Genomic DNA, 25,188 nt, shown 5'->3' with positions numbered 1-25,188 from the left:
GTGCTGACACTTCAAGCAAACAAACAAACAAACAAAAACTAGTCCTGGCCAGTGTGGCTCAGTTGGTTGAGCATCACCCAATGCACTGAGAGGCTGCCAGTTCAATTCCTGGTCAGGGCAAATGCCCAAGACGTGAGCTTGATCCCTCCCATTGTGGTGAGTGCAGGAGGCAGCCTATCCATGTTCTGCTCTCACATCAATGTTTCTCTTTTTACCTCTCCCATCCTCTCTCTCTAATATTTTAAATGGCTGGTAAAGTACTTCTATATGTAAACAAAACAAATAGTACATAGTTAAATTTATAATCCCAGAGTTTGTCAAGGACCTTTCCTGGAACTTTCAAAGCACTGATCCCACATGGCCATTATTTTGTCCATTTTTAATAGGCCATTTTGGGCCATGCCTTGTCTACATTTTCTTTCATCACAGAGGTAGAAAAATCTTTATTTTCCTGTCTGACATAATTTTGACCAGCAATTGTCTTCTGTACTTACCAGAGTCCAAGAACTGAAGAGAGACATGCACAGTGGCATCCTCCTCTCATGGCCCTGGGATGGGCCGCCCCAAAGAAAGTATCAGCACCAAGGCCTATAGCACCTGAAAGATTATTAGCATCTATATAGAGATCTCTTACTCTTATTCAAACTTAGAATTCACAGAAAAGGAGGAAAATTAAGAGAGACCATTTGTTCCATGGCCAAGAAAAGGCAAGGGATCAACGTGACTCTATAAGTAACCCGAAATCTATTGCTTAACACCTAATAATGGGCAGAGGATATCAAAAGTGGTAATGGGATAAATACAGACACTTAGATTTTATCTCTTTGGCTTCTATCACTGAATGCTACTTGGCTGTGTGGCTAGAGGATACAGCTCCAAGAAAAACCAGTAAAAGTTGAATTCTATTTAACCACTGATGAAAGAGGAGAGAATTTTTACCAACTTGTCCAGCAGCATTCAAAATACTGTATTTTAATTTAGTTGCCTCCCATGATAAAAAATATTTAACTGATGAGTAAATAATTCTGAAATAAGGTTACTAATAGCCTACTAATTAAATTTAAATGGGTACCAATCTGTAGAACACTCAGTATCTGTGCAGTAGCTGACATTTTTATCTATCACTCCCTTCTCAAAATTCTCTTTTCTGGTGTTTCCTGATTGCACACTTTCCAAGTAACTCTTTGATGACTCATTTTCAGCCTCTGTTATTAGCATTTTTTCAAAATTCCTTAAAAAGTGGTTTCCCCAAGCATCTGATGAAGGCTTTCTTTCCTCTTTTCACTAATCTACCTCATTCACTGGCACATCTTTATCTATGCCACTCTCCAAAGCCCCAGGCCCCTAAAATAGATTATCTGCTGGAATAATTCATCTATCTAAAATTAAAATTTACTGTAGATCTTTAAAATCAACCTGTCTAAAAGCAAACTCACCAATTCCTCCCCTTGACTTGCTTATTTCTCTGTTAGTGGTCAACTCAATTTTAAATTTTTGTAGCTATATATGATGATTCTTCCCTCCTCGTTGTCCATAGTATTAAATTCTTATTAAGTATATTTTATTCCATATCCAACAAGTCTTTAGTAATATTTTTTTCTGCTTCATTCCTACTATCATTGGCCCTATTTAGGTTTCCATTTTATTTAATCATCCAGTTCACAACCATAGAGAATTTAATAAGTATTAGGCTATAAGATAAATAAGATGGCCCCTACCTTAAGGAGCTTTATTTCAGTAGAAGTGTTACACATGTGGGGAGATATACATAGGGAAGAATCACAGCTGGCTTAAATATATACATATCTCCTCACATGTGATAAAAGGAATTCAGTAGAATTGAGAAATTCTGGAAAGAAAGGAAGGAGGGAGAAGGAGAAATCAGGAGAGATAAAGACAGGAGGGAGTGGGGGAGAGAGGTATGGACCAAGAAATCCAACAGACCACCAGAACTGGAAATGAGACAAATTATACTCCAGAGAAGTGTCATAAGACCACCTTATTCCTAGCTTAAAGGAAGAGACATATATGTTAAGATATATACAGGGCATAGTCTCCATTTTACCCTGCATCTCCATTCTAGGGCTACCCATCTACAAATGCTTTTTACAGCTAACTAACCTGAATAGAGAAGTTATGCCAAATTATTCCTGAAACCCTATTTATTTGTAGTCTTAATCACTTGTATCCTCTCTGAGTACTTTCCCCCCTCCAGATTCTCTGTTATCTTTCTTAGGCAATTGAACTGAATGAACTTAGGGCAAAAATCATGTCCATCTTTGAAGTAAGCACTCAGTAAGCACTCAACATATAACACAAACTGCTGTTAATATGTCCTTCTATAGTATCATGTATGCCCCTCAGGAATTCCCACCAAATTATTTAAATACCAAAATAACTAATCTAATGGGGTCTAGTAATGATCATTATTTTGATGATGGTGGTGATGATGATATTGATAATGAAAGAGGAGCAGGAAGAGGAGGTGAAGAAAATACAGTGATCAATACGGCACTAGCAATAGCTTCACTTTAAATCATCTTTAGATAATTTCCAAAATAAGAAAAGGAAACAATAGCAAAAAGATTAGAAGAGTATCAATCCCATTTATTGGAGTTAATAAAACCATTATCCTAAGTTTTTCACCATTCTTGGTCTATATATTTAATCAACTATAATAGAGTCTATTTCAAATTTGTTCTGAAAGTATGGAATATGGACTACATACTTATGAGAACATAGAACTTGAAGAAAAACTTTTTGAAAAGAAAACTTTCTTTGATTTCTATGACTTACAATTTACTCAATCTATTTTCTCCCATTTCTTACTAGCTACTCTTTCTTCTCCAGATTGTTTTAATGTGTGTGTTCCCTAAGGCTCAGCCTTGATCTCTCCACTCTTTTTGCTCTGCACTTCTGTTGTAGTTCATTACATTCCCAGTTCCAACTCTTTATACTCTATGCAGAGAGCTCCTAAATATTTAAGCCAGCTGTGATTCTTCCCTATGTTCAGACTCATATCTCCAACCAATAGCTGAGTATTTTCTATTTGACTACCTTTCTCTTAAGCGAAAATATTTCAAATATTTCAATCATCATCTTGCTCACAAACTTGCCTCCCCCCAACCTCCCGTATTCTTGATGTCATGTCCCTCTTCACTATCAAACCCACTTGACCATTCTGATTACAACAAAAAAAGCTCTTCCAAAAGTTGTCTTTCATCAATTCCACACTTATCACTCCCTCCTCGATCCACTTCAAATTGCTGTATTTGCCCCATACCACACCACAAGAGTGACCAAAAGATTTACAGAACCCATGATTAATTCTCATTCCCCTTGACCTTTCAGTGCAATCTTCCAGTGCAAGATTTACTTCTCAGGATATCTTAAGATCCCATACTCCCCTGAATCTCCACCATTATAATCTCTCTCAGTTTCTTTTGTTGGCTCTTCCACTATAAGACCTCTACTTGTGGAGTGTCCCAGAATTCTGCCTTTGGCCCCCTCTTTATTCCAACTACATCCTGTGAGTCCCATTACTTTAAATATCATATATATTTTGTTGATGCTCAAATTTATATCTCTAGCCATATATTCCCTCTGATCATCAGACTTACATTCCCAACTGTCTTGACATTTTTGCTGAAAAAGCTTTTAAACTAAACATGACTAAAAACAGAAATATTGATTTCACCTTCCACAAGCCCACTCTTCTCAAGCATCCCCACTTGGATGCTGTTACTACCAGTTATCTAAACCTGGAAGATATCATGGAGCCATCAGTGCAGTAGTAGTTCTGACCCTTTGACTCCCTGGCACAAGATAGGACTGTATTTCTTGGCCACCCTGTGGTAGGTGGAGTTGTGTGATACTTTTGGCCAATTGTGTCATTTCCAGGCCAAACACTTAACTGTTTCTAATATAAATCCTCCAAATTTCTCTTTTCCTTTTTTGATGTTCCAGTGGTAGACAATATTGTCATCCCATGTCCCAGAGAGAGGACAATTATAAAAATATCAAACCACGAGCCAACACACAAAGGATATGACATGTGAGTGAGAAAATTTAACCTCTCTTGTTTTAAGCCTCTGATATTTTGGAGTAGTTTGTTGCTACAACATAATCAAGATTCCCTTGACTAATAAAGATATCCTCTAACAGCCAACATCTGAATCATAAATGCTACTGACTCTACCTCCAATATATATCCCACATCTTACCACTTTTTACCATATCCATTGCTCCTATGCTGTTCCACATTGCTATATTTTCTTGCCTGGATGGCAGGAACAGCCACCTACCTATCTCTTGTCTCTACTGGTGCACATTCTGGCCCATACTCCATAGACAAGTCAGAGGGATTTTTTCTAAATTCAGATCAGTCACTCCCCTGCTATAAAGGGCCCTATGGTATTTCCTTGTAATCAGAATGAAACTTCAACTCTTTGCTATGGCTTAAAGGCTGTACATAACTTTGGTCTCACTGAATTCATTCTATTTTATATCCCTTGAATTCAACAAACACCTACTCCTCAGGTCTCTGCATTTTCTGGTCTTTGAACTTCTTATCAAGCAAGTGTCATCTCCCTACTAACTCAGCTATCTACAATGGATCTCTATTATCTTCTTTTCCTTCTTTTTTTTTTTAAAATATATTTTATTTATTTTCCACAGAGAGGAAGGGAGAGGAATAGAGAGTTAGAAACATCGATGAGAGAGAAACACCGATTGGCTGCCTCCTGTACACCCCTCACTGGGGATGTGCCCGCAACCAAGGTACATGCCCTTGACCGGAATCGAACCTGGGACCCTTCATTCCACAGGCCGATGCTCTATCCACTGAGCCAAACCGGTTAGGGCATCTTCTTTTCCTTCTGCTTTATTTTGTTTCCTCATCTCATAGCATTTATACCACCACCTATAGCTTATATGTATTTACCTGCTCTTTGTTTCTACTTACCACATAATAAGCTATTTGAAAGCCAAGACTTTTGTTGTTGTTGTTCGCTGATCTCAGCATAAAGTAATTTCCAGGAAGCTAGAAATAAACTAGAAAAATTCTGCAAGCATTCCCCACATTTCTAGTTCCCAAGCATCCATGGTTCTGCTGAGTCTTCAGAGTCCTTCAGGGTGTTCAAGTCTTTAGACTTTAGGGATCTTTGATTTTGATTCTTTACTTTATATTTATATTTATACAAGTGTATATACACACATACAATATACACAAACAAAAGCACACACACAGACATAGATGTACACACATGTATACACATATATTTTTAATCTAAAAACCAACCAGATATTATCAATAAGCTTTCTCAATGTGAGGAAGGCTCTTGGGGCCAGCCCAATCCTCTCTTACTCTCTCCCCCCAACCTCTATCCCTGCTTTCCATCACTACAGATGACTAATGGGTGAGATGCTATCTTGGCAGAACCCAAGAGTTTCTGACAAGATCTGATTAAGTCTTTTGTCCCAATAAAGAACTATAAAATCATTTCAGAGAAATAGACCATTGGAAAATAACAGCTTCTACTGGTGCCAAACAATATAATCACCGTTCATTAATCCATCCACTTATTAGGCCAATATATGGAAAAGCCATGCAAGAGAAGTAAAATAAATTATTCAACAAACATTTATTGAGTAAGACTAATACTAGTAACTATTCCAAACTAGCTAAAAAGGAGCAGAAATGCTAGGATGGAATGGAAGCTTGTTATTCTTTATGCAGAATAGCCAATGGAGGGATTTAAAATACAGTGATATTTCAACAAGGACTTGAAAACATTGTGAGACAAGCCATGTAGACATTTAGGGAACGACAATTACAGGCAGATAGACCATAATTACATAATAATAAAAGTAGGGCAAACATGTTTACTTAACATGCTTACTTAGTCCTGAGATGTCAAGTGAATGACATAGTCAAAGAATATCAAGGAGGCTGATGTAACTTGATTAGGGGGAATTCAGAGAGCATACTAGAGATGAGGGCAGAGAGATGGCAGGGGCCAGATCCTACAAGGTCTCTTAGGCCTCCTAAGAACTTGGGCTGTACTTCTGAGCAAGAATACTGGAGGATTTTTAGCAGAGAACTGTGTATGTTTCTCTTATATTTTAAGAAGAATACCGTTATTCTGGGGCAAACCTAGTTGCCAGTCAACCACAGGTTGGAACTAAGACAGAACTCTGAGTGCCCTCCATCAAACCTGTGTCACTGCCCCAGGCTGTCACCTCCCAAGAAAAGTCATGAGACCATGTTGAATTTGAAGAAACACCTATTTAACTTGAAGTTTGTTGTAAAAGAGTTTAATAGGTATGCCAAGAAATTTGATAAAGAAGAAAAAAGTTAAAAGGCCAAGATTAAAAAGGCCATTCAGAAAGACAATACAGAAGTTGCAAGAATACATGCTGAAAATGCAGTCAGCCAGAAGAACTAAGCAATTAATTTCTTGAGAATGAATGCCAGGTTTGATGCTACAGCAGCCAGACCAGAATTCAAACTGCAGTGACAATGGGCAAGGTAACCAAGTCTATTGGCAAGAGTAGGTAACTCCATGGATGCTACATTGAGGAGTAAGAACCTTAAAAATACTTCTGCCTTGATAAACAAATTTGAACACCCATTTGAAACACTGAATGTTCAAACACAACAAATGGAAGACAATGAGTAGCACTACAACCATAACATCACCACAAAACCAAGTGGATACGCTGCTTCTAGAAGTGGCAAGTGGCCTTCCCATGTTGCTCAGTTGGTTGAAGTGTTGTCCCATGCACCAAAAGGTTGTGGGTTTGATTCCTGGTGAGGGTACATATGTAAATTGCATGTTCAATCCCTGGTTGGGATACTTACAAGAGGGCAACTGATCCATGTTTCTCTCTCACATCAATTTGCTCTATTGCTCTCTCTCTTCCTATATCAAAAATCAATAAAAATATATCCTCAGATAAGGATTAAAAATTTAAAAAAAATAAATGTCAGCTGAAGCTGGCCATGATCTCAATATGGAACTACCACAGGATCAGACGTGATATGTTGCCCCCAGTGTTGCTTCCATAGAACAAGATGAACTATCACAGACACTTGTTCATCTACATGATCAAGTGTAATTTAGAGAACAGTTGCTTTTGTTTACTTCCTCTGCTTCTTAAATATTTCATGTGCATACATAGGTAAGCCATACTCCAGTTACACTAAGAACACCATGTATTACAAAACACTTATACACTATTTATACTAGTATACAATGCTTTTATTTAGCCACGCTGCACTTTCCAATACTTCAAGAAATTCTGGGCAGTTTCCACCTTGACAAATTTTATAGTTTTGTTTGTTATGTTGAAAAGTGTGAGGGACATCTTTTTTGTAGATGACTTTGACCAAGCTAGCATTAGCTTGTTGTATATGAAACTCCCCAGGAGATCAGGCCTAAGTTGGCAGTCAGACATCCCTCTGGCAGCCTGGGAGCCCTTGGGGGATGTCCACTTGCCAGCAGGGAGCAGGCCTAAGCTGCAGTCAGACATCCTTAGCGCTGCTGAGAAGCGGGAGAGGGGTCCCACCACCACTGCTGTACTGGCAGCCATCAGCCTGGCTTGTGGCTGAGCAGAGCTCCCCCTGTGAGAGCACACTGACCACCAGGGGGCAGCTCCTGCATTGAGCTGGTGGTCAGTGTGTGTCATAGTGACCAGTCATTCCCAATCTTTCTGAGCCGAGGGCAAGCCAGGGCAGGCAGGAAGCTTGGCTTCCTCCATCGCTGGGGGCAACCCAAGCCTCCTGCTTGCTCCAGCACCATGGCTGCCACCATCTTAGTTGGGTTAACTTGCATACTCGCTCCTGATTGGATGGTAGGCATGGCTTGAGCATAGCAGAGGGGGGGTTAATTTGCATGTTTCTCTTTTATTATATAGGATTTATCAGCTTTTAAATTTAGATTATTATTAGATTTTTTTTTTCAAATTTTATTTTTTATTACAAAGGGTATTACATATGTGTCCATTTTTTCCCCCGCCCTAGACAGTCCCCTAGCCTCCCCTATTCCCCAGTGTCTTATGTCCATTGGTTAGGCTTATTTTTACCCAGTAATTTAATGACTATTATTTGAATTCCTGAAATTTTAAAAAAAATGTGTTGATAATTTTACAATATAACTAGAAAAATCTACACTAAATTGAATAAATTAAGGTTTGCTCCATTTAAATTTTTTTCTTTGCTAAATATCACTGTGTTGATGCAAAGAAATTTAACCTTTTATACTTTCAACTGAAATTGAAACACATTTTAAATGATTTTTTGATTTCTAGTCTTCCCTTGGTATACTGTATTTTGTAGAATCTAAAGAACAAAATAAAATGACAAACAAAATAGAGTCAGATATTTGGAAGCATTCAAGACTGAGGATTCTTATTGGGGGGGTGGGAATAGGGGAGAGGCAGGAAGATATTAACTAAAGAATTTATTGGCATATGTGCATAACCCATAGACACAGACAATAGGGTGGTGAAGGCCTGGGGAGGGAGCTGGAGTGGGGAGAAGGGGGTCAATGGCAGGGGTGGGAGAATGGAAGGGGACATCTGTAAAACTTTCAACAATAAAGATATTTTTTTTGAAGATTAATTTACATGGCCTTAATATCATTTACATTTTCCATAGGATTGTTGATTGCCTTTTGAGAATCTTGGCCTATATTTTGAAACCAACCAACAAAAATACCAAAGAAAAAAAATTGAGTCAACTCAAATTACAATTACCATAAATCGTGGTTAAATGTGTTTGCCCTTTTATCTTAAGCAAAATCTCTTTAATAATTGGAAGAAATGAAGTAGAAATAAATGTTAGAATAAAATGTTTTGCCTAGCCATGCTAATAACTTCCAGACTAATAGAAGTTGGGTGTACAACATAGGGGGTGGGGATACAGAAAAGTCCTAAAGTCAAAAGAAGACTAGACTCTGGAAGGCCAAGGTCCTTGGGGGAAAGCATTTGATGGCCAACTGTACTACTTTCCATCACCTCAGAAATAGCTCTGTTTTACCCAACTAAAATTAACAAATGCCTATAATTCACTGCTATAAAAGTCTTAAGTGTAGATAAGTAACCAAGTTATATTTTAGCTAGTATACTACTAATCTAGTTAAATAAGTAAGGTGTTTTTCATTACTTATTCTATGATTGATCTATGAAAGAATTTTAATATTTCATTATGTTTTAATGAAGAGCTGTTAGTAAATATTTCCATTGTTAAGTCATGAAAGCATTCAAAATGCAATCACGGAGACTTTTTTGCTAAGCATTCACCATTTATATATGTTTCTCATTGTAAATGGCAGTGTAAATGAAGATTATTTTCACTGGTTAATGAAGTAAGAAATTACTCTTTTGCTAAGTTTCAGTTAAACCTATTTAACTTTCTTGGTACTTGACTATATGGTATGACCTCAATATGGCAATCTTCCATTTTGTTTATAATTGATGCTGTGTCCTTTCTACATAAAGGGTGAGTTTGTTTATATTGGAACATCCTGGGGAGGCATAGAAGAGATTATTACTGACTAAAATATCTATGAAATAGACTTATCTTATTTTCAATTTGTGGGAATGGTAGCTTTTGTTCTTTTGAATTCAATAAAAAATGTTAAATTTTGAAGAAGGGAAAAAAAAGGAATAATATTCTGGCTGCTAGAGGGCTATATAACCTTAAAGAAGAAGGAGAACCAGGAGTGAAAAACAGAAGCAGGAGAGGGTTTAGAAGATTGCTGCAGTTACCGGTGAGAAAAGATGGTGGCCTGGACATATGTGTTGCTCTTTAGAGCCTTTGCTGACCCCCAGACTGCCCCACTGGCCCCTCCTCTGTGATCCTGAAGCATGGAGAGAATATCTCATTAAAGCACTTCTCGAATTGCATTATAACCATTTGTTTACTTGTGTGTCCCTGACCAGAATTAAAGCTCTTCAATATAAAGGACATGTCTTAACTGCCTTCTCATCTTTGCCTTCATACATTAGGTGGAAAAAAAACCGAATTAATGAACCTGAAATATATAAAGCATAATACCAATCAATGTACTCATAGCAAAATAAACAGTACAATGGGAGCTGCATCATTTTTATGTATAACTTACACAAATTCAGCTGTCTAACCTCAAGGGAAAATGAGAGGGAATGAGAGGATTATCTACTTACCACCCAACCCTTTGCCTTATCACAAGTAGAACCAGCCTTCATATTTCCTGAAAAGAGATGCCTCAGCAGAGATGTAAATAGAAAAATATATATATATTAACTCTTGCTTTTGGTGCTTTCAAGGAACCTGGACTTTTAGGAGGTTTAAAAGCCTTATCAATGCTTATTTGACTATAATCATTTTTTCACCTCATGTGACAATTTTAGGATGTAACATCCCAATAAACTGTGAGTCTACTGCCACCCTCTAAAGGCCTCCTTACTACTACTCACATCTAGATCCTGATTGTAACACTTGCCTAAGATCCATTAACCCTGGCTGTTAGATCCTGGCTCCCTTTTAAATTCTTCCAACTTTAGGATCATTATGGTTAATGCAGTCAGTGAAAAGAGGTCCCCAAACAAGATACAGTCCATTATCAACCCCAAAGTAAAAAGGTTTATGAAGAGGACAAGACTCCCAAGTAGAAAAATGAGAATCATTGTTCAATGGGTAACATTATCAATCTTTGGGTGTTCTCCAAGTAAACCAACCTTAGAAAGTATTTATATAAATATTACAAGTTTGATAAGGTATTTCTCTAATTTTCACTGGAGAATCATTATTCTAAGGTATCACTAATATAAAATAAATAGCAAATTTGGAAATTTTAATATGTTATAAATTATGAAGCCAACCATGACAAAACATTCTGATCAATAAAAAAAGTTCTAAAGAGACACTTGGAAAGTAAGCTTTTGTCTAAAAGCACTTCTTTTCCTAAAATCAAAGATTCTCTACAACTTGGCCCCCAGCTACCGTAAGCACAAATAAGTGCCCTCCAGTTTCCTACATCACACTCATTGTCACTAATACAGGGATACTTCAGAGACTTGCTCAATCTGTCTGAGCCCTAACCACCTGTCAATACCTATATATCTGCATGCACATAGTTTTGTTTAGTCTGCCCTTTCTGTGTTCTTCTGGCACTCCATTGGAATAAGAATAGTTCAGCATGTTCTTCTAAATTAAATATCCCTAAAATGGACCAACACCTCTTGCTCTGATTTCACAATTCAAATGATGAATGAACTGCCTCAAGCTGACCACAAGCTAATCCAGGTGAATGACTGAGTTTCAGTTTCAATAATACATTAAATATAATCTAACATATCCAATTTTTTATCATTGCAACATGTAATCACCATAACAAATTATTTATCAGATGTCTTACTTTTTTTTACTAAGTGTTCAAAATTAAGTATATATTTAACACTTACACACACTTCATTACTGACCAGGCCGATTTCAAGAGTTTAGTAACCAGATGTAGCTTGTGGGTACTGTGTTGGACAGCAAAGCTCTAGAATGATTTCCCTCTACAATAATTTAAGATGTTGGTAACCTGATATACTAAAAAGTTACTAGTGAGTTTTAGTTAATCTGAAAAACAAGTGCTCATTTTCTGATAATTCTTGATAAATAGCTAGTGAGGAAGTAGAGCATAATAGCTATCAATATGTCAATATGGGCTCTGGAACCGGGCTGTGTGAATTTAAATCCCAGTTCCAACCCTTACTAGCTGTGTGGTCTTGAGCGAACTATCTTTGTGCTTTGATTTTCTTCTTTTTTCTCCCCAATGACAAGGCAGTAGTTATCTCTTAGAGTTAGTGTGAGGACTAGATGAGCTCATAATGTAATCACTTAGGACCCTGCTTAGTATATAAGAAGTGACCGATTCATTGTTGACTACTACTTCTAATTCTTCTTCATTGTTATTATTATTAGCTAAAATTATTATGAGATAAAATTAAAATTATGAAGCTGCCAGATTGAGGATCAGGCTATGACTGAGGTAATTCCACATGAGTAGAGGCAACCACCTTACTAAGGCCCAGGCTCAAACAGTGCAATGACTGTCAAGCTATCACAGTCTTTAGGGTCCTTGCCTATTTCCCTCGGTGTGAACACCTGCCTGTCTTCCTGCCCCTGCACCAACCAACCCTTCTGCTGATGCTATGTGATGCAGGCAGGCTCACACTCCTCTATGGCTCTGGGGAAATGGACGGAGCAGTGAATGAACAGACAATTGGAGCAGATACCACAGAGCGTGGACAACCAGTTCAAGATTAGTTTGGCACACCCCACCCAATTCCATACTGGAATGAACCAGCAAAGGGGTATCACGTATTGAGGGTAAGAGTATGTCCTAATCTCCCACCTCATCTCCATCACTGACATCAGGACACACATGAGATGAGAAATAAAATAGAAGACCCGCTTTTCCAAAAATAATTCTCTTGAATCTGTCAGCTGCTTTGGGAGGTCTAGTCACTATCCTTTAGGCTCAAATCACTAATGAAATAAGCTTAGCCCTAGCCCATTCCTCACTGAAATGTCACTACCTAAAAATGTTTTAGGACCAAAAGTGAAAAAAAAACCCCACAGTTTTCTTCTCTGTCATTATCAAGGAAATTGATGTCTGTCTCCGCAAGCAATTTACAAATCACTGACATATAGTATCTCACTGATTTTGAAAACTAAAAACATGGGTAGAATCTTGCTGTAAAGATTCAGAAAAAACCCATTCCAGCCAGGTCCTGCATATTTCTCTCCCTCTCTCTCTCTCTCTCTCTTTCTCTCTCTCTCTCTGTGTGTCCGTCCATATGGCAAATAGTTTTCTAAAGCATGGCAAAGCTAAAACCAAAACTACTTCTCCAGGCTACCTGCACAGGGATGCTGATCCCCTCCAGCTGAGGACATGCCCTTGCTATGCCACATTTGGGTCAAGGGCCAGGAAATTCCAGTATTTGAAAACATTTCTTTAACTGGACATGCAGCGATTATCAATGTGAATGCTTTCAGAATGTGACATAAAAGTCCCAATCACATAAGGCAAGGTCATAAGAAGTGTGCTTGCCAAGACAATTTGGAAGGACTCAACCCCACATGAACGGTGTCTCTCACAGCTGCCTGCTGCCATAAGGACCCTGGGTGCCAAGTGAAGCTGTATTAGGAAACATTACATCTGTTCTTTGCCTATGCAGTCACCATGTTTCTGATAATACTTTTATCCTTGGATAATTAACTCATAAATTAAATGAAGTGTGTTTATGCTCCCTTCCTGCCAATTCATAGCTACCTTGAAGTACTAAGGTATCAGGTAAGGGTGCATTCCCTCTCATTATGGCCAAGCTAATTGAGGAGGTGGACTAGCCATCTCAGGCACTGAGGTCCTCTTAAACCTGATAAAGTCAGTTAATGATACCTGTAAAGGAGAGGGACAACAACAGGCAATAACTACAACAAAGGAGTCATTGGTGCAAGATGATAAAAATCAAACCAGTCCACTTTGGGTTGCTATAAATCAATAAGTTAATTAAAATGAGACTGAATACTCTGCATTCATACACAAACTGGAGAGGGAGGGAGGTCACAGGAAAAGAGGGACCAAATTTCAAATTCAGAATTCACTGATAAAACAAGTCTTTATCTGGTGGTATTTGAAATGCAGTCCAATCCAAAATCCGGCATTACAGTTTCTGATCAATAATCTGCCATCTCTCTTAGAAGTGATTCCTGCTCTCAGAAGAGCAGGGTCTCAGATACTTCAAAAGCCCCTTCCTCTGCTATGAAGTCATCATAGTTCAGTGGATGACTTCAGCTTCTGTATATGTTCATGTAATTTTATCTTTTTCTGAAAACTATTTCCAAAAATTTAAAAATGATTCGCAGTCTTTTCTTCTTATAAGGAAAATTTTAAAATTAAAAATAAATTTTAGAAAAATAATCTGTCATTCTCTTTAGTTGTTCTGCTTATGAGACTCTATAAACAGGATCCAACCTAATCTATAGCCTAATCTGCTACCATTCTCCCCATACATGCCCCATGTTCTAGACCAGTGATGGCGAACCTATGACACATGTGTCAGAGGTGACACGCGAACTCATTTTTTGGTTGATTTTTCTTTGTTAAATAGCATTTAAATATATAAAATAAATATCAAAAATATAAGTCTTTGTTTTACTATGGTTGCAAATATAAAAAAATTTCTATATGTGACATGGCACCAGAGTTAAGTTAGGGTTTTTCAAAATGCTGACAGGCCGAGGTCAAAAGGTTCACCATCACTGTTCTAGGCATACTCAAATACTCATGGAAAATAACACAAATGTTCCCACTACTGCATATTTTGGCTTAGAGTGTTCCTTTAATGAAGCATTCATTCCCTATCTCTTCTGTCTGGCAAAATCATGGCCAATTTTCATATTTTCTTCAAGCCGTCTCCAAATAAAATACATCATTCCTCCCTCTTGGCTAATAAATAGTTTCAAAAACTTCTTACTTAATTAAAACAATAAATTTACAAAAGTGCACAAATCAAAGCTCAACATCTCAAGTCATCTTCAGCGTGATCCTCCTTCTATACTCACCATCCAGACGAAGAAATAAATAACACCAGCACCCAAAAAGCCTCCTTCTATCTCCACTCAACCCATTCTTCTTCAAAGATAACTGGCTTATAATACCATTAATAAGTGCAGCCTGCTTTAAACTTTATATAAAAGGAAAAATATATACTCTGGCTTGTTTTACTCAATATTATGTTTGTGAGATTTATTTGTGTTGTATATAATTCATTCATTTTTTTGTTATACAACATTCCATTTTGTGAATATAACACAATATTTATTCTATTGTTCATTGCCATTTGGGTTGCTTCCAGTATGGGACTGTTTTAGTGTGCTTAGCAACATTTCTGCATGCATATTATGATGTGCATATGTATGCATTTCTGTTGGCATCTACCTAGGCCTGGATTTGCTGGATCACAGGGTATGCATAATTAGCTTTAGTAGATATTGTCAATACACTTTCCAAAATGCTTGGACAATTTTCCCAAAATTCTTGTACCAATCCCAATGTACGGGAGTTTCAGTGATTTCTCATTCTCTCCAATACTTACTGAGTACATAGTGGTATTACATTGTGTTTTAATTTAAACTTACCTATTGACTAATACATTTGAGATCTTTTCATTAATTCATTGATCATTTGGATATACTCCTTTGTAAAGTACCAGTTTAAGCCTCTTGTCCAATTTTTTAAAAAACTGATTTTTGTCTAATTTATTTTTGAGTTCTTAATATACTAGTATTCTGGATCAGAGGCCATTATGGCATATATGTATTACAAATATCTTCTCCCACTCTGAAACTTTTTACTTTGTTGATGGGGTCCTTTAACATTCTTAATTGTAATAGAGTTTTAGTTTCTTAATCTTTTCTTTTATGGTTAGTACTTTTTGTGCCCTGTTTGAAAATATTGCCCATGAAGACATTCACTTATATTTTCTTTTAGATGCTTTATTATTTTGCCTTCTTACATTTAGATAGACAATTTACTTAGAGCTGTTTTATGTGTGTGCCATGAGTCAGAAGTTAGTATTTTTTCCAAAAAGGTTCCCAATTGATCAAGAACCATATTTTGAAAACATTATTCTTTCCCCTCTGTTATGCAGACTCATCTTGAATATAAATCAAGTATCTGTATAATGTGGGTCAGTTTCTGGACTCTCTGTTCCATTGGTCTAATTGTGTAGTTTGATGCAACATCTTTATCTTTTCTTTAATTGTTTGGAAGATTTCACCAATGAATTCATATTGTCAGGAGTTCTCTTTGAAAGGAAGTTTTATTTACAAATTTGACTTCTTTGATAGATTTTCCATTTCTTCTTCTGACAATTTTCCTAATTAAAAGCTTGTTTTTACCACTTTTCTGGCAACTCAAGGTCCTTAGACCCTTTAAACTCCATTGACTCTCTTCCTGGCTGTTCTGCTATTTTTGTTATGTTTTAAAATGTTTTACATATATTTCAAATTTCATCACATGTTATCTTTTTAGGGGCTTACACAACATAAGTTTATTATCGGACAGTTCTGGCAGTCAGAAATCTAAAATGGACTGTCCTGGGCTAAAAGTAACAGTGTAAGCAGGGCTTGCTCCTTCTGGAGGTTCTAGGGCAAGCATGTCAAACTCAAAGGCTAACATGGGCCAAATAAATGAGGCATGTGGCCCATGGGCAGTGAGTTTGACATGCTTGCTCTAGGGGAGAATCCATTTCTTATTGCCTTTTTCCAGCTTCTAGAGCAGTGGTTCTCAACCTTGGCTGCACATTAGAATCACCTAGGAATCTTTCTAAAATCCTGATTTTTGGGCCTCATCCTCCAGAAATTCTGTTTCTTTGTTACTAATGTTGTGGCCCTACCCCATAACAAAGAAAGAGAATTTCTGGAGGATGAGGCCCGAAAATCAGGATTTTAAAAAGATTCTCAGGTGATTCTAATGTGCAGCCAAGGTTGAGAACCACTATTCTAGAGGCTTCCACATTCCTTGGCTCCTAACCCCTTCCTGCATCATCAAAGCTAGCAGCATAGCATTTTCCAATCTCTCTTTCTCTTAAAACTCTGATAGATTTGTATAATCAGTAAAAATATTTTTTAAAAAATAGAAAATATGTGCAGACAAAAAATGAGAATATGCATTTCTGGCATATTTTCTCTAAATAAAACACTAAAGTAAGGCCTTTAGGCAAAAGGGAGATGTTCTCAGATGGAAGTGCAGAAGCAATGGACATCAATAGAAAGTGAAAATCTAAGTAATCCTATGTAATAAAAGGCTAATATGCAAATTTTCCCCTCAGGAGTTTGATCAGCTGGGAGTTCGACCACTTGCTATGATGTGTGCTGCCCACCAGGGAGTAGCTTATAATGAAGAAAAGCCCCATCCAGCAGCTGGCAGCCGGGGGAAGAAGGCCCCTATCAGCCCTGATTGCTGGCCAGGTCTAGGGAACCTACTCATGCATGAATTTTATGCACTGAACCTCTAGTTATTGATATAAAAGTGGTAACAGAAAGAGATATTAAAAGATGCTATGCTGCCACCTTTAAAGATGGAGGAAGGGGCCAGGGGTCACCCTGAGTATTTGTTAAGAGCCCCCCCCTCCCCCATGGATAGATCTAGGCTCAAGTTTTGTCTCCCTAGCTTTATGAGACTACTAAACATTGGCTCACATTCCCAGCCTCTTGATTACCATTTCTTCCTTGGCCTCCTGGAAAATGTGTTGAGGGGAATATATATACTGACTTTTGGTCTCACCTCTATATCCTTCCCTTGTCTTTTCTCAGTATCTTGGCTCTTCAAATCCTCTCTGCCTTGATAGATCTCTGACATGGTTCAGACTGATCATTTTTTATGCTCTTTCTGGTTTTTATAGTTGCTCTTAGTGACAGGTCCACTCTGATAAAAGTTATCCACCATAACCAGAAATCTCACATAGTATTTTAAACATCTTTCTAATTTTAGACCTTTATTCTTCATCATATTACAATTATTTTCAACCTGCTTGTAAATATTTTTCACTTGTCTGTGGGCTCCTTGAAGGAAGGAACAACTGTTTACTAATTTTTTATCCCTATAACTAGTATAGTAGTGGTGCATACATACTGATATTTAATATACATTGGGTAAACTGAATTTAATTAAACTGAAGAAAGATGCAATGTAAATAACACTAAGGGGAAAATGTTTTTCAACATTTTAACACTATTTGAAGATGATTTATTTTCTTATGAAAATTATATACTTTATCAATTTCCAGCCCTTGCTTCAACCTCTCTTTGTATGCACCTGCATATTAAATGCCCACTCCATGCTATTTCTTTCTGTGTGTTTCTGTGTCTCTATCTTCATCTTCCTCTTTCAACACTGAATACAAGACATATTTATAATAAAAATTCTTATTACAGTCAAAATGTTTATAACCTAATAGAAGAATACTTACATAAGTGATCTCAAGTCAGACATCAGAAATTCTTAATCTAACTGTTCAAGTTAAATGTAAAAGACATAGAGATATAAGGATCCTTCTATTTGGCTATGAAATCTCATGTCTTTAAAAACCACATTGATACAAAAGACAATGGAAACTAGACCTCAGCTCTCAACAAGGAACGGGATATCTACTATCTGATAATCATTTTATCACCAACACTCAGCACAGTACCTGACATACAGAAGTACTTATTACATAGTTATTTGATACAGTAATCAATAAATTATCATAGTTATCCAGCCAGCATGACTCTGTGATTGAATATCAACCCACAAACCAGGAAGTTCCCAGTCAAGGCACATGCATGGGTTGCGGGCTCAATCCCAGTGTGGGGCATGCAGGAGGCAGCTGATTGACGATACTCTCTCATCATTGATATTTCTATCTCTCTTCTCCTCTCCCTTCTTCTCTAAAATCAATAAAAATATATTTAAAACATTCTCATAAGTTTATTTGAGCCCAATAATTAAGTAATATCAAAGTTTCCATCCTTGTCAAACTACTTCTTGTCTCTAAGGTCAGTGTAGCATCCAACTTCACTTCCACTGACATAGAAGCAAAACTGATATAACAATTGCTAGAAAAATCTCAATGTACTGATCCTAAAATTTTAGTAATTTTCTATACATTGGCATGCTATTGAAAGTAATTTATCAAATGAAAATTAATTAATTGATTAATGAAGGGCAGGAACTTTTTCTTTTGTGCAGCTCTATCTCCATGTTAAGCTATATAATAAAGTTTTGTTGTCATATAACCAATACATATTTTGTTTTAACTATTGTAAAATAAAAGAAAAACACTGGTACATTAGAGGATTCACATTATTACTAATGATCAAATAGGTCAATTAAATGGTCCACAAAGACTGTAAGACATAACTTTATGACTTTCCATTAGAGAGTAACTATTAGAAGCCATATGTCTGAGAGACTCAAATGCTAATCACACAATTTGAACTCTTAGAAAGACCATGATAATTTCCTATCTCCCCACTAACACCCCAGAGGAGAAAGCCTAAACTGGGTAGACAATGAATATATTGGGGGAAGAGGTTTTCAATGAAAACATCCTATTATAATAGTTTTCAGTGCCTTCATTTTCAGTCATTCAGTCATCATTTCTGCTTTGGGATTTGGTTGCATTTTGCTTTATGTTCTGCATGCAGGTATTCAAACTGTAATCTTCTCATATATCCTGACATTTTTGAAAGACAGTACACATGAGATATTGGGATATGGGTAATAAAATTCTGTAAGGACTGGCAGAACTTTTAAGTGGAAAGACAATAAGTTTCTGCTGGTAAACAAGAAACCAGCTCCAAACTGACACCTGAATGGAAGGCCTCTCACTGGGGCCTAGCAGAATAAGAAAGGAGTGAGGTAGAAAACATGCAATTTATACACCCTGAGGTCTCTAAATTCTCAGTAGGAATAGGGAACTTGAAATGGGGGAAGAGCACAGGTATATATTTTATAAGGTAAATCTGACTTCTACTCTATTGAGTTGGTTTTACTATATTATCTAAATTACTGGCAATGCCAAATATTGTCAAGGATACAAGGAAACAGGGACATTTAAATACTACTCGTGGGACTTAAAATCCGTACACTGCTTTGCAGAGCAATTTGGCATTATCTGGTAAAGTAAAAAGATACACCTGGCTTACATCCAGCAGGTATCTGCACATTGAGGTATATATCCTGGATAAATTCTGACACAGATGTGAGTTAAAAAAACATACAGAAGCATGTACTATAGCCTTACCTGTAATATTGACAACTGGGAACTATAAAAAAATCTAGCCACACTAGAAGGGGTAAAATAAGTGAAACGAGTCTATTCCTATAATAGGACACTAAATAGCAGTTAACATGAATAAATGAAATCCACATGAATCACTACAGATAAATCTTTAAAATGTTATGTAAATAAGTGTACAAAGATATGTACAGTAAGATTTCATTTATGCAAAGTTTAAACACTGAAATTGTAGTACACATAGCTTAAGGGCATACATGCATATAGTAAAATTTTAAAACATGAACTAGAAAGCAACATAGCAACTCAGGGGTAGTTATTTCCTCTGACACTAGAATCCTTTGGAACTCTACCACCATTAATCTATATGAGCTGCAAAAAAAATAAAACTTTTTGCTCCTATAATTTCCCCAGGGGTAGCTCAAAGCTTCTCTCCCTATCCTTAAGCTTTGAAATTGGCCTAGGGCAAAATTAACTCATCAATGACCCAATGAAACTACTCTAGAAGGGCAGAAGTCTTTTAGAGGGACAACAATTTAATAAATACAAATAAAAAGTAACTCTCCTGGATGTCTGCATGTGGCCTTCTTGGGACTCTCTTCCTTTGACTATTTTCTATATAATTGACTCTCAGGACAACCATCTCTGAGTTATTTCTGTATATGAGACTTTTAGGTTTCTCTCACCCCTTTATTTCTTCCCTCCCATGCTTTGGTTGATATAAGATGATCCTGGATTGAGTCTCATTTAGATCTCTCTTGTCTACAATGCTTAAAAGGCCAAGTGGTCAAGAAGGTGAGGTTAAAGGAAAGCAATGTTTTTCAATTCTGCCTCTCATCTGGGCCTTAAATCAGTTCACAGCACAAGGAGACCAGAGAAAGCTTTAAAGCAGCATATGGTCTGCCATTCAATGAGCAAGTGCCGCTTCTGCCCCAGGTACCACCTACTAGGCTACCATTGTGATTGTTCATCATCCTACACTGAGTACTTGCTGTTGGAGAACACACTGCTACCTCCATGTTCCTGCTTTTCCTAAGTGATTCTTGGATTTCATCTTGCACCAGAAACAGTTTGTACTGTCCTTAAACAGAGAATGCCTTGCTCCTCTTTTGTAATGGAAAATTATGAAGGTTTAGGGATGCTTCCTATGGATACTTCCAACCAAGATACTGAATTTAGGATGAGACAGAAAGAACTACTTTTTTCCTGCTTCAAGCAACACATTTGAATGTGACCTGGAAGACATAAAAGTCATCAGTGTAAAGCTGACAAGTCACCTGCCTTCCCAATTCCCTTTTCTCTCACAGTCTATAAATACCAGGCTCCTTTTATCCTGGGACCTATTATAGAACTTTCATCCACCACACTCACAACTAATGGATCAGCACCAAAACCACAACTTATTTGGCCCCAGCCACATAAACACTCACATTGTGGCAAGAAATGTTATTCCTCACCACAATTACCTGGACCCATGCGTTAGGCATGAAAGGCTCTATTTTCTTTTATGAGAACTAATGATTCATTTGAAGAGACAACTGAAGTAATGATTTTCCTATCCTGGAGATGCTGAGAGTCTCTCGCTGTTAATTATGAATTTCATTGTGCTGGGAGAAGGGTACATTAGCCAGGGCTCCGAGGCTCAGAAAGTTCCCCATTGTTTGTAGAAAAAAATCAATCAGTCCCTACAAAAGTATTTGAAGTCCCTAGACACCAAACACCAATCTCCTTCTATAAAGCAAATAGATTTGAATGAGGCTTTCAACTATGTCAGACCAGCTCCTGCCTTATTTTAATCTCAAGACAACTGAGTGTAATTTGAGAGACCCACAGGGCCCTGAGCTCCCTTCTTTCCTGAATCAGTCCTGGCAGGGAGGGGAGGCCCAGGAGCCACCTCTGCTCCAGTTTCTGGTTAAGAGCATAGGATTAGGTCTGCAAATCCAGGGAGCACTTATGACCAGCAGACTACCATGTGGCCACTTTGTGACACTCATTTCTGCCCTGTTAATATACCTACTTTTGGCCTGGCTTCTCCTCTACATGCTGCCTTGTGCTCCATTCCCCCTCAAAGACTCAAGACAACAATGAACCTTGGTCTTTTTAGACTGGAACTCCCCTGCTCTGAGTCCCAAGCCTTCCCTGGTGCTATGACTAAATTTTGGGTCCCCACCAAAATTAAGATGTCGAAGCTGTAATTCCCAGTGTCATGGTACTTTGATGTGGAGTCTTTGGGACATAATTGATCCATGAGGGTGGAGCCATCATGAGAGTATTAATACTCTTAAAAGAAGAGACACTAGAGAGATTAGCTATCTTTCCATTATGTGAGCACATGGCAAGAAAGTGACTGTCTACAAACCATCAACAGGGTCCTGACCAGACATCAAAATATAGGCGTCTTGATCTTTGATTTCCCATCCTCCAGGATGGTGAGAAATAAATGTCTATTGCTTATGCCATCCAGACTATGATCATTGTTATAGCAGCCTGGGCTAACCAAACTGCCTGGAAAACCTTAGGATCCACCCTCTCATTTGACAGGTCTCTTGGAACCACAACACAGCTAACACAGCTCCATCTGAATGCTACAACCTCCAAATGGCCGATGTTGTCTGGTGAATGACACCCCTTGGCATCAACAGCAACTTGAACCATTGCTTAGGCTGCCTGACTACCCTATAAAATGAAACAAAATCAAAACAAAACAAAAACGCCAAACAGACTCTGTAGCACAATTAGCTCCACCAGCCTTTTTGAGACATTCCAAAGAGTAAGTCTCACCCACCCAGGTTTGATTCATTCAACCCACTCCTGGGGTTCTTTGTCACTGCCAATCCCCAACGAGCTAGTACATAGGTCTGTTAATTTATGACAGGAGACTTAGATTTCAGGTCAGGGGATTTAACCTGCTGTAAATCCAAATTTACATGAGGATAATGGGCATTCTATTACACTTTATGCCAATAAGCCCTAATGCGGTAATTAACCACAGAGCACATTTACTGATAAGCTGTTCATTAGAGAAAAACCTGAACACTAGCAGTGTTATCAGAGTCCACAATTTTCACAAATCTCTTTCAGAAATGCTTTTTTTGCCTACAGGGACTAAACGCTAGCAAAAATCACAGAGCAGTCATTTTCAAAACTAGTTTCATGAAACCGCCAGTGTGATAAACCCTGATAGGTGAGAACCAGTTTTGTGGATTTCACTTTATGTTTTTCATATAAGCTTTCTCTTAACCTTAAATTTCTTTTGGAAGAAACTGCTATGGAGGAGACATTGGCTACTTCTTTATTGTTTGTCCATCTTAAACCAGAATTGGCTCACTCATTCACACAAAAAGTGTTTTTATGAATCAGTACTATTACAAGGGAGGGAGGAGCCCAGTGAGTGAGGCCAATTCCTACTGATAGTACATCCCACAGTTAGTCTCATTTCTTATAAGGACATTTTCACTCCAATCCTCCATAGATAGAGCTCTCACAAATCACTTTGTCTGGACCTTGATGTTTTTCATCATTAGCACCATTATTTGGAAAGCATCCACAAAGCCCATGGCCCAACCTGCCTCAGCTGCACTAATGCAATGGCCAAATGTAATCATGTCAGCACTGACTGTGCACTTAATAAACGGCAGCCATGGTGCCTTGGCCCAAGAGGGATACAAAGATAAATAGACAACGTTTGTCCTCAAGGAGCAAACAATATGTTGATATCTTGAATCTCCCTCATTCGCATTTATCCTTCACTTCTGTAAATACAAGTAATTTAGTTGAAGCCTGTCTAGAGAAGAATACCATATAGACTGAGCTGATAGATGGAGATAATCTCCACCAATACATGCTAGACTCTTCCTTCCAGAAAGATACTACTACACATTGCTTGTACCACTGACTCTGACATGTGATAATAGAATTTTGCTACATTTCTTCATGATCAGATTCTTCAAGTGTTCTGTGTACATAAATCTTTTCTCATCAACAATATTAGTTGCTATAAATCCCTTGTACAAGAAACACACAAAACAGAGAAGATGTAAAGCTTTTTGAGAACAAAATATCCTGTCATATTACTGTCAATAAAAATGCAAAGCATTCAATAAATGGCTTATATTGAATTGAACTTAACTGAATGGACACTGTCTTCTAGATATTATTTGGTATCTTTTAGTTTTGAAATATATGAAGTTTGCATTCCATAGTTAATCACATAAAAATATCCCCTAAGTTTCACTGTTCTACAACTGTGGCTTTTAAATTTTATTATAGCGAATAGATGTTGAGGCCCTCAAGCCCACAACTTCAGTAAAATTTAATGATAGAGCTAATCAATTAGGGAAAGGAGAGTATAACTGCAAAGCATGAATTATTGAAAGATTACATAAAAATACATTTAAAAAAAATTTACAGCACTCAATATAAGTCTATAAAATATTTCTTAGTAATATTTCTCCTTTGTACTATATTTAATGAATATATTTTTTAAAGTTTGGAATTTTCCCTAGGGATGTTGTTTCAACATTTATGTTTCTTATATCATTAGCTTCTTCACTCATACTGGCTTTTTTGCCTCCGAATTTCAAAATGATAAAGTCCTTCTGGTTTAAAAGTAAAACAAAATTTCCCACTACCTCTGAATTCTCAGCTACAATGGCACTTTTAGCTCTCAACTTATTGGTTCTCCCTTTGGCCCTAAGCCCTGCTGACTACACCACCCACCTGGAGACTTTATTTCTCTGCTTCCACAATACCATTTTCTCTGAACTCCTACCTCTCCAACTTTTCCTTTTAAATTCACTCTTTTCTTAAACATTAGTGATTCTCAGAATTCTTTTTTTTCAATCTATTGTCCTATTTGTTTTGCTTTCTTTCTTACCTGACTTTATTAATTTCAATCAGTGTCACTATATTCCTTATATTCTGGTTACAGCTACAGACACCTATGTGAACTCAACCCTGAGCTCTAGATAAAAGTAATAGCTCCATACAATACCCTCAAAACTAAACTTAGCATTTCCTCATTAAGCTTGCCTCTCCGCCAGTATCTCCATATTGTATTAACTAGAGGCCCAGTGCATAAAACTTTGTGCACTCGGCGGGAAGGGAGGGTCCCTCAGCCTGGCCTGTGCCCTCTTGCAGTCTGGGACCCCTCGGGAGATAACGCCCTGCTGGCTTAGACCTGCTCCAGGGTGGTAGAGGGCAGGCCCAATCCCTAGGTGCAGCCCCTGGTCGGGCTCAGAGCAGGGCTGATTGGGGAGTTGGGACGCCGCCCCCTGTCATGCACAGAGCAGGGCGGATCAGGAGGTTGCGATGCCACCCGCTGTCATGCTCAGGGTAGGGCTGATGGGGGGGTGGGGCACCACC

General features: G+C 37.7%; 1 protein-coding gene and 1 pseudogene across 18 annotated transcripts in view; one reads left to right on the top strand and one right to left on the bottom strand.

The window, feature by feature from the left end:
- Nucleotides 1–25,188, bottom strand: part of NRXN3 (neurexin 3) — a 1,555,579-nt gene that overhangs the window by 1,092,330 nt on the left and 438,061 nt on the right. The window lies entirely within an intron of this gene.
- On the top strand, nucleotides 6,264–7,133 carry LOC102756282 (annotated as a pseudogene).

Source organism: Myotis davidii, unplaced genomic scaffold, assembly GCF_000327345.1.
Source record: "Myotis davidii unplaced genomic scaffold, ASM32734v1 scaffold309, whole genome shotgun sequence".
Lineage (NCBI taxonomy): Eukaryota > Metazoa > Chordata > Mammalia > Chiroptera > Vespertilionidae > Myotis > Myotis davidii.
This window is presented reverse-complemented; position numbering and strand designations above follow the sequence as displayed.